At 41.8% G+C, this 15,493-nt stretch overlaps 1 protein-coding gene across 3 annotated transcripts in view; it reads left to right on the top strand.

Moving 5' to 3' along the window:
* Positions 1–3,274: 3,274 nt before the first annotated feature.
* Positions 3,275–15,493, top strand: part of dag1 (dystroglycan 1) — a 47,626-nt gene continuing 35,407 nt past the window's right edge. Inside the window, exon 1 of one of the 3 annotated variants that reach the window (XM_010899140.5) lies at positions 3,275–3,814. The gene's annotated coding sequence lies outside the window, so the exon portion shown is untranslated. Of the gene's footprint in view, positions 3,815–3,860; positions 4,103–4,256; positions 4,372–15,493 lie in introns of those variants that run through there. The other 2 variants (XM_010899141.5, XM_010899142.5) reach the window with 2 other exon arrangements.

Raw genomic sequence — 15,493 nt, 5'->3', positions numbered from 1 at the left:
CTTCAATGTAAAGTTCTATTGGATTTTATGTGGGGAACATCAATAAAAATGTTTCATGTATGTTAACATTGAGGCTGTTTATCTGAAAGTTGCATCAGAGACATCTTAAAAGTGAGAAGAAGAGGAATCAAGCTAAATTAATAAAGGCTTGACTGAACATTGACTAGGTTGAATGGCATTTCCCTTCAGGGATCAATCAATTATTAATATAAATTCATTATTAAGTAGTCATCTTCATTTTACAGTGTACCATAGCTGACCTGGGAAATAAGCCAAGCCGGAAATAAAGAGACAGCATCCACATCACAAAGCCATGATGCTGATAGGTCACAGATGGTGTGATCGTGGATCATGTTGGGTCAATTCACCAGGTTCAGAACATGTTGGGTCAATTCACCGGGTTCAGAACATGTTGGTTCAATTCACCGGGTTCAGAACATGTTGGGTCAATTCACCAGGTTCAGAACATGTTGGTTCAATTCACCGGGTTCAGAACATGTTGGTTCAATTCACCGGGTTCAGAACATGTTGGGTCAATTCACCAGGTTCAGAACATGTTGGTTCAATTCACCGGGTTCAGAACATGTTGGTTCAATTCACCGGGTTCAGAACATGTTGGTTCAATTCACCGGGTTCAGAACATGTTGGTCAAAACGTTGCTATTAAATGGTGGGAACAACTGTATCACACATCCGTTATCTCTTCATCCTTCACGAAAGGCAACCCTGAAGTCCTTAAAGTACCTCTGCTAACCGGGCCGGTGCCGCTGGCTTCTGTCAGCTTCCCAGCGCACACTGATGTTTCACGAACAAAGGGTTTAATATTCAACATTTACAATACACTTTCCCTGACCTGCAGGAATAAACCAGCGTGCAAACAAGAAATGATGATGAAAGGGCTTCTGCATCACGAGTCCTTCAAATATCTCCAGTAACCTGGCTGCTGCCCCTGCAGTCTGTCAGCCCCCTAATGCACATCGATGATCCACCAGTGGCTGTGACCAGCACCAGAACATACGACTGGCTGCCTACACATGGACGTCTGTAGAATAGTATTCTGGGCACGGGTGTTTCTCCCCTCATACACACACTCACTGCACTCTCAATCACTCATTTCTTTGGGTATCTCTCCCTCACCTATTTCTGTTCATCCATTCTGTCTCCCACAGCCCCCCCTCTAACCCGTTCACCCTGCCCCTTCCCTCTGCCCCCCTTTTTTCTGTCCCATTTTTATGAGGCCATGATGAAATATTAATGACGGGGGACAACATCTTCATGGAGATGTCCTAGGGAGGCTGTTTAACAGACTGGGTTAATAGTGCTTTGAAGCAGAAAACACACACAGACAACAACTCACACACACTCATTTTGACCCTGTAAAATATATTTAAGTTACATCATATTTTTTGCTGTACATCCCTCAAACAAATTAAGTTGCATTAAGGACATTAAATAACCACCTTTCTGCTTCCATGGCAAAATATTTTGGGGGACATAAAACAGCAAATGGGATGCTGATTAAATATAAAACCTACAGCTTGAGCACACTGTTTGTGATTCCTGGTCTCTTAACGAATAGCTACATACCTCGTTATACTTTATGTATTGTTTATCAGGTGTCCGTATGGTGTATGTGTCTTGTCTGCTGAGTAGATTAATTATACTTCATTATTTTTGTCTTTATTACATTTCCTATTTTCTTACTATTAAATTTGCATTATGGATAAGAAACCATTTCACGGCAGAATGCGATTTGATTCAATTTATTGCCAATGGATAACTTCATAACAGCAGCTCCCTTCCAAGAATCCCTGATGATCCTGTTATCTCTTCCAATACAGTGTTCCCTGTTGGGAATTATACAATAATTGGAGCACCTTTTTATATGACGACAAATTATCTTGAAGCACAACAGACGTTAAAGCAGCGAACACAGTAACACTTCTTGAAATTAAGCCTATACCCAATATAGTTCACTACTTTTGACCAGTCCTATGAGCTCTGTTCAAATAATAGTGCACTACATAAGGAATGGTGCTTTTTGGTACTGAGTCATTGTTTTTTCCTTGGCTTTCATTAATAGCTTACCTGCAACTTAAAAAAAACAAAAACAAATAGGATTTGAAGCATGGCAAACTGAAATGCTCTCCGGGAGTCCGCGGTGTCGCTTATTATTAGATACACTCGGATGGATTGCCCCTGATGTACGCAGCGACATACGGCGAGTGAGGAATAGGCCTGCTCAGGTTATTTCACTGATTCATTGTTATACATTCCTTACATATCGCCCTCACAGACAGGTTATTCCATGTTAATTAACATGGGGTCGGAAAAAAGGAAGACAAAGTAAATTATCCATATCCTTGAGTAATTATACAGAAGATTGTGTTAATAGTAACGACAGAATAGAAACCTAAAGTATGAAGTGTACAGGCTGCAACGATATTAGGCTACTTTATAATGTAAATCTAGTTCTAAGTCACATTGCCATGTAGTGCGTTAATGTGGGAGAGCTGCTAGCGCTTAACTACACTGACAGTCCCCGATTGTAGGTTTCCGTTACAGTACGTCATCTAGTTAACATTGTTGTTTCAGACTGCATTACATAATTATTAATGACACCATATTCGAAGATCTAAACCCTTCAATAATTCCCACTCAGCTGGATAAAAAATATGACACCATAACTGTGATTCTCTATATTTCTCGCATGCACGAAACATTGCCAGAGAGAAAACAAGTCATATCACCAAAACTTGTTGAGAACTTCTTAAATTATATCATGCACGTCTAACAAATGTGCATACATTATGTTACTAATTCAGACAAACATATTTGCTGTTGCAGAGACCATACTCCTTTTCGGATAGGCTGTAATATTGTGGTTCTAGGCTAGGGTCGTGACATGCAGTAATAACAACGTATTAACATGCCATTTCAGACACAGTACAGGCGATGTAATGGTTCGGAATAGTCAATGAGTGACACTTGAAAGTCAAAAGAGATACATTGGACCGTCATTTGATTGGTTAACTTATCGATGATAGATTGATAATCGTATAGGCTATCTGACTATTTTTTTTAATTCTATTTTATTCCAATCTAATAATGTTTCTGTCTGTGTGGGTATATGTAGCAACGGTCTGTTATTCTTTGCATATATCTAAAATAATATTTTCCACTACTTCATGTCAGACTGAATTTGAGAACTGTGGAAATAAGGGGGAGAGCCAGTTTAGGGGCGGAGTAATTCCAGGCGCTGCCTTCCTCTTCAGGCCAGGGACAAGAATTCATTCCTACAGGGCTCCGGTCTCGTAAAGTAGCTTTCATACACTTTGTGTGCGTGTCGGGAACGAGAGAACGAGACGGATCTGCGTAAATGACTGTGGTTAGGCTATAGCCTCCCTCTAGCTGGTCCGGGGTGTTTCTGCCACCTAATCCGTTATGTGATTGTCCTTTAATTTCTATCCTTCGGTTTTTCTTTTTTGTTAACTTGATTTCCAACAGCAGCCTTTCTACCAGAAGCCAAATAGGACTTGTAATCAAATACCGGTGTGCGTTTTTAGTAGGTTAGGGCTTCTGCGTTTCGAACGGGTGGACCCGACTCAAACTTCGTGTGGAGGCTGTCATTAAAACTCAACCATTCAACGAAGAAGGCAACTGCAGACAGTGAGGAGACCCGACACCTTTATTTGTCGGAGACGTCCCGAGGAGTGCCTCTCACCAAAACCGGGACGTTATCGCTGGTGCCTCTTTTTACTCCCATCGCTAAGAAGAGGATTTCAAGGATTATATGCATTTAAGCAAATGAAACGGTCAGTTTCCCGACATATCGTCTATATTTCTTAAATCTCAGCTCCTGTCTTCTTTGGCATTGATGCTTCTTGGATCTACTGATCGAGTCTGCTGCCTGTCAGTGAAAGTGTTCCATTTGTGGATAGGGAGAACATTCAAGGAGAGTGGGAGAGAGCGAAATTTCTTCGTCTCTTTTGTGGATTCCAAATATGCTAAAACGAGGACAGATGATTGAGTTTGCGTCTTAGGCTAGCTATAGCTTACAGCATGAGCTAATCAAACCATGTGCATTCGCTGCTTGGAAACGGGTAAGTGAATCGATGTATCTACAAGAGCTAATTCGTGCCGTTAATAGCTACCGAATCAGAAAACTTGCCAAAGCCATGACCAGAGAACTGGCTACTAAACGTCTAGCATTCACGGAGATTCGCGGTACCCCGCCGTACGGTAGCTAATTCTGAGCCAACTGCCTACTGGCTAGCTTCTATTTCAGACCTCAGTTTTGCTCTTCGCAGCTGCTGGTGTTAGTCAACTCGCTGCTGTCCGTTTCCTGGCTTCCAAACAAGGATAAAAACAGGTGCATTGCAAGGGGATATATGTGACTGTTGGAGATGGTATGCGCAAGCATTTATAACATTGGTTGACTTTATTTCGCCCATTATCATGTGTTATGGCTATATCGATAGATGTGCTTCTTCCTTGCAAAGAATGTAGTGAGCTATTTGCAAGTTTAAGTTACAGAATAGCTGTCCAGTGATGTAACTGCTGTCTACATTATTGTATTGCTTCGCCACTTTTCAGGGCCTATACAAAAAAATAAAAAAACAGTCAGTTTTGTTGTTTACAGATTAATTTCTTATTATCTCAGTATACTGTGGCAAACGTTATTCAACGACCTTCTGTTTTGCTGGGTTAGTGGGCTCACATGCATGTAGTAGGTAATCATAGATGGGCCTACTGAGATGTTTATAATCCCTAATGTAAATGGATTTGGTAAGAGCTAAATAATACATTGGTCAAATCTAATTCCTTACTAAATATTATGATATTGTCTTAAACGTAGATAATTCTAGACTACGTGATGTTATTTCAACGAATAACATAGAATGTTACTCGCTCGGGCAGTGCACCATCGTTGCCTGTGCATGCCACTAGCTATTTCTTTCTATGTAGGTTTTTAGATATTTGTTTTTCGTGCGTGTCTGCACGTGCTTGCGTTGTGAGAGCGAGCCCGGAACAGTGGGGGTCCAACTTGGTTACATTGTAAGAAAGTGAGTATACAGGATTACATTCTTCACCTCTCTGTAACATCATACACCCCAACCTTACGTTACAATAATAATCTCAAAACAGAAGAAAATCATTAGGCTATAATTAATTGAATGATTTAATTATGTTGTAAGGTTACGGGGAATGTGTTTTTAAAATGTTCTCACGTCTCCTCCATGAAGACATTTGAAACATTCCAGTTCAGGGATATCGCTGTTCTCTCTCTGACCGAACGCAAAAAAAAAAAAGGATTTCTCTTTGAAACTGATCTAGCTGATAACTAAACGAATGGTAGGGAAATATAGTCTGCAAACTTTCATGATTTAGCCGCCGCCTGTGGATTTTTTTTTTTCAAATGTTTTTTACTAATGTATGTTGTGAGTGAATAAAACGTATTTCGAGGCAGTGGTGTGGGAGCCTAGTCAACTAATTTTAGGCTCCCTTTCAGCGGTGTTTTCTCCCCAAGGAGCACTTAAACACTTAGGAAGTGCAATTGATTTGTCACTGCAAACGACAACCAATAGACCACTATGTGTTGGCTTATTATTCTGATTCATTAGGGATTCGGAGAGTGTGTTTTTTTTATTGTTCTGATTCGTGGGGGAATCGGATAGTGTGTTTGGTTATTATTTTGATTGATTAGAGTGTGGGTGCACACAATGTTCACCATGTCCTGGATGTTTACCCTAAATAGCCTACAATTTTGATTCAGCAGCGTTGTCTGCTTACTGCATTCTGAACTTCATGCTATTTTTAATAATTAATCAGTGAAGTTTATTTCATGAAGCTCTTGTCACAAAAACGAAATGTCATCGTCGGTTATCCAGAAAAATGCTTCTTTTTGAATGTTGTTTAATGGGTTGTTGCCCCCGCCCCTTGGTTTGTGGTTCTCCACATGGTGGTTGTAGTTTGGAACCAATATAACATATTTTGTCTGTGGCTTGGCCATATATTTCTATGCTTTCACTATTCCGCTGTACTGGCTAAAGAGCTGCAACTCTGTAATTATGTAATCAATAAGATGTGATTCCCAAATAGCGCTACTTTATAGTGCGCTACTTTGACAAGGGTCAGTAGGGATTGCCTATATGGAGTGAGCACCAGGAGGGCCTATAAGGAGGGCCTGTAGAGAAGGCATGCCTATCAGGAGCTACAGCCTATAAGAAGGGAGGGTCTATAAGGAGGGACGGTCTACAAAGAAGGAGGGCCTATAAAGAGCGATGGTCTGTAAGGAAGGAGGTGAAATGGGGCTCTATTAAAACTACTCTATGTCCCTTTATTCTGACCACATTGTACAATTCCAAGTGAAAACATCCCCACATTTCACTATACCAAGTTAACTCAACCCCCCATGCTGTGATGTATGAATTACTTTTTTGCTGTGATGTGACTAATCATTTTAATAGTCAAATAGTCTCTCAATTATTAAATCAATTTATTGTAAAAAGAAATAAAAAACGAATTCAAGCTTTAAATAAAAGTGGGTCTTTTCCCATTACGTTATACATTTGTGTTTTTCCTCATCTTGCACAGTGCTTGACATGGAAGTAATATTTTGTTTTTGAAAATGTGCTAAAAGTAATAGGGTTTATTAAGTGCATATGTGTAACAGGTGTTTACAAATCCATTTTACTCTTCTGATTGAAAGGTTAAATGTTCAACTGTTTAGATGAATACTGTGTAATAAAGAACACAATGAACTCCAACTAATTGCTACTTCCAGGTTGCTCACTTGATATAATTCATCTAAAATAGTATGTTTATCACATTGGAATTCATCCAAAATTGCTGTCTTTGAATCTGTACAATACAGTAATGTGGAACAAGAAGGCATTGCAGAGAATCTTATACCAGGCAGCATTAAAAATAGAGTACACAGACAACCTGAATTGCAATTAATTTAGTGTAACTATGAATGCATTTTGCTCCAAGTTTCTTTGACACCAATGTCATGATCCATCAAATCAAATTCTTAGCTAGTATAAACTCCTCCTGGTGCTTCCCCTGGTTCTATTGGCCCTCTTCCTGCTCCTCCTTTCCCTCCTCCTGGTTCTCCTCACTCTAATACTTCAGTGTAATGATGTAACCATGACAGTGTTCTTCAGAAGAGCCTTCAGTTCAGTGTTGATTCACAATGTTTTTGCTCTCAGCTGAACCTCTGACTTCATAAGGTGTTTGAAGAATCTGTGTATGTTCGTGTGTTTGTGTGTTTGTGTGTGTGTGTGTGTGTCTGTCTGTGTGTGTGTGGGTGCACGCACGCCCTGGGGTTAAATGAATACACACACTCTTCGTGTTATTTAATGGAAGCATGTAGCTGTCACAGTAAAGCCTTTCTTCCAAGTCCGTCTTGTTTATCTTTCTGAGCAGCACCAGTCTCCTTCTGAGGCAGATGTACTGTCTGAAACCATCCTGAACGCCACCCTGCACCAGGAAGAGTGCACCATGTTTGACTTGTTTTAGGGTGCCATTTTGGAGTCTGTAGTGCACTACTTTTGACCTGAGCCCCGTCTCTCATAATCAGAAGTAGTTCTTTATGAAGGGAATGTGGTGTAATTTGGAAGTTGGCCTATCTTACTAACTCCTGCTTGGTTGTCTGTTACTAACGTGTGGTTGGGTGACGGCTTAGAGGCTCTAAAAATAATTGGTACTTTAACAATACTTGTAGAACAAAATATTTTAGGGTTAATTAGTTAGGTCTGCAAAAATATAATAATACTTGGAGTTTTTAAAGGTTTTGCAAGATAAAGAACCCCTTCACAGTTTTAGCAGAATATCCTGACCTGGTTCTAGTAGAACAACCCTTCATGATTCTCTGTAACACCTTTTTTATGGTCCTGAAGTTGCATTTAAACTGGTCTTGTGTACTAATGACTAGATTTTTAAAGTGTGCCAACTCTCTAAAAAACGTGGATGTTTAACTCTTTCCCTCTAGAAAGGAGGATCTCCTACTGAAGCTCCTCAAATGGTGCACAGACAAGCTTGTTTGTGTCTTTCTCAAGGTCTCATGTAAACAAAGCATTTGGTTTTTATAGTATGCTTGTAAGTTTACGGTCAAGGCATTTTATTGATGTTTGTTCATCCCTTTGCTAATTCCTCCTATATATGTATGTGTGTATATATATATATATATATATATATATAATATATATTACACACACACTCACCTAAAGGATTATTAGGAACACCATACTAATACTGTGTTTGACCCCCTTTCGCCTTCGGAACTGCCTTAATTCTACCTGGCATTGATTCAACAAGGTGCTGAAAGCATTCTTTAGAAATGTTGGCCCATATTGATAGGATAGCATCTTGCAGGTGATGGAGATTTGTGGGATGCACATCCAGGGCACGAAGCTCCCGTTCCACCACATCCCAAAGATGCTCTATTAGGTTGAGATCTGGTGACTCTGGGGGCCATTTCAGTACAGTGAACTCATTGTCATGTTCAAGAAACCAGTTTGAAATGATTCGAGCTTTGTGACATGGTGCATTATCCTGCTAGAAGTAGCCATCAGAGGATGGGTACATGGTGGTCATAAAGGGATGGACATGGTCAGAAACTCAGGTAGGCCGTGGCATTTAAACGATGCCCAATTGTTTACTAAGGGGCCTAAAGTGTGCCAAGAAAACATCTCCCACAACATTACACCACCACCACCAGCCTGCACAGTGGTAACAAGGCATGATGGATCCATGTTCTCATTCTGTTTACGCCAAATTCTGACTCTAGCATCTGAATGTCTCAACAGAAATCGAGACTCATCAGACCAGGCAACATTCTTCCAGTCTTCAACTGTCCAATTTTGGTGAGCTTGTGCAAATTGTAGCCTCTTTTTCCTATTTGTAGTGGAGATGAGTGGTACCCGGTGGGGTCTTCTGCTGTTGTAGCCCATCCGCCTCAAGGTTGTGTGTGTTGTGGCTTTACAAATGCTTTGCTGCATACCTCGTTTGTAACAAGTGGTTATTTCAGTCAAAGTTGCTCTTCTATCAGCTTGAATCAGTCGGCCCATTCTCCTCTGACCTCTAGCATCAACAAGGCATTTTCGCCCCCAGGACTGCCGCATACTGGATGTTTTTCCCTTTTCACACCATTCTTTGTAAACCCTAGAAATGGTTGTGCGTGAAAATCCCAGTAACTGAGCAGATTGTGAAATACTCAGACCGGCCCGTCTGGCACCAACAACCATGCCACGCTCAAAATTGCTTAAATCACCTTTCTTTCCCATTCTGACATTCAGTTTGGAGTTCAGGAGATTGTTTTGACCAGGACCACACCCCTACATGCATTGATGCAACTGCCATGTGATTGGTTGATTAGATAATTGCATTAATGAGAAATTGAACAGGTGTTCCTAATAATCCTTTAGGTGAGTGTATTTATGTGTGTGTATATGTATATATGTATTTTACTTCAATGCCTTGCAAAATGTTCATGGTCCGTGGAGACATTAGACTGGACTGATGTTGGCTGAAACAGCAGTAGTTTGCATTAGTTGTAGTCTTTTAACAGACCTCCCTGTAACAGTAGGAGGAAACCTACTCAGGCTGAGTAAAGACATCAGTCTGACAGAGGTCTTAGATTTTCTCTCCCACCGAAAAATTTGTAAAGCTTGGGCTTTCTCCTGCATCTTTACAGAAGAACAAATCCAAGCTTATAGTAGTAAACTCTAGATGGCCACACAGCCAACCCTTGCCTTGGGTTTGACTGGCACCTAAACGGATACTATATCTTTAAGAAACCAGTCTTTTTTTAGTAGAATTGTGTTTTTATAATTATGTCTAATCTTTATTACTGTGTTGATATATCCAATTGTTATTATTCTATATTGTTTTTCACACCAGGTTTTTGACAGCAATAGACTTTAAACAGGCTCAGTCTGTTTTATTCTTGTTTATTGTTGTTGGTGTCTGTGTCTAATGTCTTGATTGACTTGTTTTTTTTAAGACTTGTTAATCCTGTTATCATATAAGGACTGATCTCATCACTGTGCCTATTGATAATCACCCATCATTAATATTCTTAACAAACAGAGAGCTGCTTTTAGCCTGAGCCTCTGCCAACATTGACGAAGCCCCACTCAACAGGAGCAATGTGGTACAGCATGGTGAGATGTAGCAGTGTGGTGAGGTGGAGCAATGTGGTACAGTGTGGTGAGATGTAGCAGTGTGGTGAGGTGGAGCAATGTGGTACAGTGTGGTGAGGTGGAGCAGTGTGGTGAGGTGGAGCAATGTGGTACAGTGTGGTGAGATGTAGCAGTGTGGTGAGGTGGAGCAATGTGGTACAGTGTGGTGAGATGTAGCAGTGTGGTGAGGTGGAGCAATGTTGTACAGTGTGGTGAGGTGGAGCAGTGTGGTACAGTGTGGTGAGGTGGAGCAGTGTGGTGAGGTGGAGCAATGTGGTACAGTGTGGTGAGATGTAGCAGTGTGGTGAGGTGGAGCAATGTGGTACAGTGTGGTGAGGTGGAGCAGTGTGGTGAGGTGGAGCAATGTGGTACAGTGTGGTGAGATGTAGCAGTGTGGTGAGGTGGAGCAATGTGGTACAGCATGGTGAGGTGGAGCAGTTTGGTGAGGTGCAGCAGTGTGGTGAGGTGGAGCAATGTGGTACAGCATGGTGAGGTGGAGCAGTTTGGTGAGGTGCAGCAGTTTGGTGAGGTGGAGCAATGTGGCACAGTGTGGTGAGATGGTGCAGTGTGCTGAGTTGGAGCAGTGTGGTGAGGTTACCTATTAGTTAGTATAGCCAGGTGGAAAGGGCCTTTAGTATGAGTTAATAGAGCCATGTGGAAAGGGCCTTTACTATGAGTTAATAGAGCTAGGTGGAAAGGGCCTTTACTATGAGTTAATAGAGCCAGGTGGAAAGGGCCTTTACTATGAGTTAATAGAGCCAGGTGGAAAGGGCCTTTACTATGAGTTAATAGAGCCAGGTGGAAAGGGCCTTTACTAAGAGTTAATAGAGCCAGGTGGAAAGGGCCTTCACTATGAGTTAATAGAGCCAGGTGGAAAGGGCCTTTACTAAGAGTTAATAGAGCCAGGTGGAAAGGGCCTTTACTATGAGTTAATAGAGCCAGGTGGAAAGGGCCTTTACTATGAGTTAATAGAGCCAGGTGGAAAGGGCCTTTTTCTGGATTGTAAAGCTTGGCTGGTTATAACAAGAGTCTGGCTCATTCTCTCATTATCTATCCTACCCAGACACACCGAGCTGCTTACATAGACCACTCAGAGTCATTCTGAATGCATCGGAGCATCACATTGTTAATGAACTAAAACCCCCTATATCCGCTAGCCTACAGCCTGCGTGAGAGAGCTGTAATAATAGCCTATAATAGGTCAGATATTGTTTCCAGGGTGATGGACTTCATTTCCTGTTGTGTACAACATTAAAGGATGACTGCTTTGTGGGTGTGAATCCCAAATGGCACCTATTCCCTAGAATGGCGCCCTAGTTTCCTGTGGACCTTGGTCAGAAGTAGTGGACTACGCAGGGACGGTAGGACCATTTGGATTTACATTGGGCGACTGGATATTAGTTCAGCTACATTTACTGGGCATTGCTAGGACAGCTTCATTAAGATGCATGGTTGGAATGGTTAGCTATTTCAACACAGCCCTTTGTGTTGGGTGGTTTTACTGCCAGAAGGCTAACTCACTGGTGAGCCATGATTTCAAATGTTGATGTTACCTTTTGTCCATTTTGTACAGTGATAGCAAATAATATAATGTCCCAATAACATGGACCCATGGTGGTGAGACATTGGTCCTGGGTCTCTCCTGTAAATGTATTGTGGCTCTCAAAGCAATACGTGTTTTGCCACTGATGAACACAGAATGTTTATAACATCAGTGTAAAAAATAAAATCTACAAATTGTTCTAAACTAATTACAAATACAAAACAGAAAATACATTGGATGTCAACATTGAGTCAATATTTGGCACCTTTGGCAGCCAATACAGTGATCAGTCTGGTTAGAGAAGTCCCTAGCAGCTTTCCCCATCTGAAATGCCTTTTGGCAAACTCTAGCCAAGATTTGATGCAAGTTTATTTTTTACCACTCTCCCATGAAGGCCACTTTTGTAAAGTCCCCGGCTACTGTTGAAGTCAGCTCAGTGTCTCCCATCTCATCTGTAGGAGACCGTAACTCCTGTAGAGATGCCAGAGGCCTCTTGGTCTTCCTGACCAGTGCCCTTCTCACCAAGACACTCCGAGGACAGCCTGTTGTAGACACATTCACAGTTGTCATATTTTTTCCTCTGCCTAATAATGGACTTCACTGTGTTCCAGGGGATAATCGGTGCTTTGGAAATGTTCTTCTATCCCGCCCCTGAGTGATGCTGAAGAACCTTATTCCAGATTTGCTTTGAATCTTCCTTTGCCTTTGTGATGCGTTCTTTGTTGAGAATTGTCCTGTGGGACCTCCCAGAAGCAGGTGTATTTAACCTGAAATCATGTGAAATGCCTTAACTGCACACAGCTGGACATTCAACTACTTATGTGACATGAAGGTTGCACCACAGCTCATTCAGGTGTGTCATAGCAAAGGGGGTAAATACATATGCAAATATATTTTCTGTTTTATATTTGTAATACATTTAGAAGAATTAGCAGATTTTATTTTATACAACTCCTGTTTCAATCCATTTTGATTTCATGTTGTAACTATCACATTTGATCAGCAGCTGCACATACAGCTGCAGTACACCACAGCTTTTAGGAAAGAAGAGGTCGAGCTTGACCCAACCAGCAGGGCTTTTTCACTATATCAGTGTTTCCCAATCCTGGTCCTCAGGACCCAAAAGGGTGCAAGTTTGACGTAATCAACCTGTCATCAAGTCTTTCAGTTGGATCAGGTGTGTGAGTACTTGGTCAAAAACTAAAACATGCACCCCTTTGGGTCCCCAGGACCAGGATTGGGAAACACTGCTCTATATAAACGGCCATCATACACCTTCCTGGAGGCATTGAAGACATGTGGTTTTTAAATGTTACTTCATTTTACAAGGTAGTTAGGAATATGGTGCACTACCTTTCCAATGGTTCCTGGGGAAAATAGAGGAGAGGACACTTTTTCAATAGATAAGGGTCAGAGAACGTGGCTGTGCTATTTCTAACAGTTAAACACCACAGCTCTGTTTTCACACCGCCTGGTGTCTTTACAGGGTTTGTAGAGGACATTGTTCTTCGTTTGAGGGGTTTACTTTGCTCACTCAGTCATCGTCAACCCCCCGCCAAACAAACACATAGGCTGTGCATGTGCTGGCAGGCAGGCGCGCACCCACACACACATGCACGCACACGCACGCACTTCTACGAGTTCAAACATTTAAGTAAAGGCTTTCTGTCACACTCTATACCAGGCTGTTGGAATGTAGACCCTCAAAGCCTCTGCACGCACCATTTTGTCTCAGCTCGTAGACCTGCCGATGTGGCAGAGCTGTGAGCTTCCTGAAGCCCCCCTGGCCTAACGACAACAGACATTCCTTCAATCAGAGCATCAATACCCAAAATCCTGTGATGATTCATCCAAAGGCCTGTCTCGGAGACGGGTCTTGGCCTGCCTAGCTTACGATTCCAGGGATTACACACCTAGATGCATTTTCATCACTCGCAGCAAGTAGGTGCAATAGTTACCAATAGTTTAAGTCTTGCAGATAGATTCATTCTATAGGCCTGTGTATGTAGACCAACAATTTAATAGATAATGGAGGGACCTTACAGAAGGCTAGTGGCCAATCTTCCTTATGGTTTGACAGCTCACAGATGTTTTAATGGGTCTTGGTATGCCCTGGGACCTTGCCTTACAATAATGTCACAGTAATTAGGAGGTGATAGAAAATTATATATTGGACACAGATTGAATTGCTATTCGATGATTTGCAGAATACATTGACTCACAATTTTAAAAGGTAAAGAAGAAACCACAATGGAAAAACTACTGGAGTTCCGGTTGCTGTACTTCAGCATGTGTTGGAAGGCAGGTTTCAGTGGGGTGGGAGGGGAAACTCTTCCTGGAGTCCAGACAAAACTTTGAACATGATGCAACACATAATAGACAGGTACAGCAAAACCACATTGCAATCCGAAGCGCTACTGAGATCTTGCAGACAAAAACACAACGCTTTACATAATAAAGAACGTTAATTTGTCAGCGGACTATAAAGACAGGTACATACGTAGATACGTACAGCTACATGCGTAACCCGTAACTTTGCTTTATTCTAACAATAGTTTGATAAATCCTAATCCCACCGGGTTCTGCAATACTCAGCTTGTTTAACCCCTGGGTTTATATTTAGTGGACAGGGTTAGAATATATCTATTCTCGTGAAGATCCTGGTGCCAAGAAAATGTAACAGGTTAGAGTTTATCACCACAGAAGGTGGAGTTGCTGCTCGGCTGAACTGAGCGCATTCCAGCCCTGAGGACCGGAAGATTCATGGGCTTCGTCAGGACAGGCCGGGTCCAACTGGATGTGATCGGACACCTCAGACCTGGCAGAGGCCACATCAGTGACATGAGACATGATGTCTGCGTCCCAAATTAGCAGTGCCACATGAAGACGGTGTGTCAACAATCTTATCCCGATGTGTGGTCCTAACTCTAAATGTTTCCATCACGACTCACAAGGGCTCTTAGCCAGACTCTTTTTAAAACCAATGTCTTTGATCTTTGGCTGTAGAATAAGTGGTTTGAGCCGATACTGAAGTAATAGCTAGAATGCTAAGTCAAGACATATTACCCCATCCTACACATTGTTTAACATTCATGCAGCCCAATTGGCCTATAGAGATCTATGATGTTCTGCTGAAAACAGCAGGTTCTACGCTCCCATTTGTAGAGCAGGGCCCGGCTAGCCTCCTCCACGGAGTCCTTTAGACAGCTGCAGGCGCTTCAGAAATGTTAACAGTTTGTTCTATTCAGCTGTCTCCAAAGCATCCCAGGGCATTTCAAATGCATTTTACACGCATGCATGCACGCACACACATGCACATGCGCACACACAGACACACGCACACTCACCTCTTTCAGCGTATTACAGGTTGAGGTCTTTCCTGGTGTAAACAAACTAGGTGCGATTCTTCATTAAGGCCTTCAGCTGAGGCCACATCACGTCCTGACGTGATCTCAAGTCAAAGCTAACAAATTTTTTTTCTCGTAGGTCTTTTATTTGTATGCTATCTAGCTAGCAGCACTTCAAGACACCTGCGTTCTCCTTAATACAACATTGTGTTTTTTTCCCTCAACAACATGACAACCTTGGGAGTAGCTATGGAGAAAATAAAGGGGAAAGGAAAGTTAAAGGAAATATAATTGTGCTTTAAAATTAACGTTTGTTTTGTGAGAGAGAGGGAGAGATGGATGGAGTGGGAGAAGAAGACAGGGTTACGGAGGAGAGAGATGCCCTTTGAAGTTGCAGTAATTCATTTGTCCGTAGGC

The sequence above is a fragment of the Esox lucius genome, chromosome 17 (assembly GCF_011004845.1).
Source record: "Esox lucius isolate fEsoLuc1 chromosome 17, fEsoLuc1.pri, whole genome shotgun sequence".
Taxonomy (NCBI): Eukaryota; Metazoa; Chordata; class Actinopteri; order Esociformes; family Esocidae; genus Esox; species Esox lucius.
This window is presented reverse-complemented; position numbering and strand designations above follow the sequence as displayed.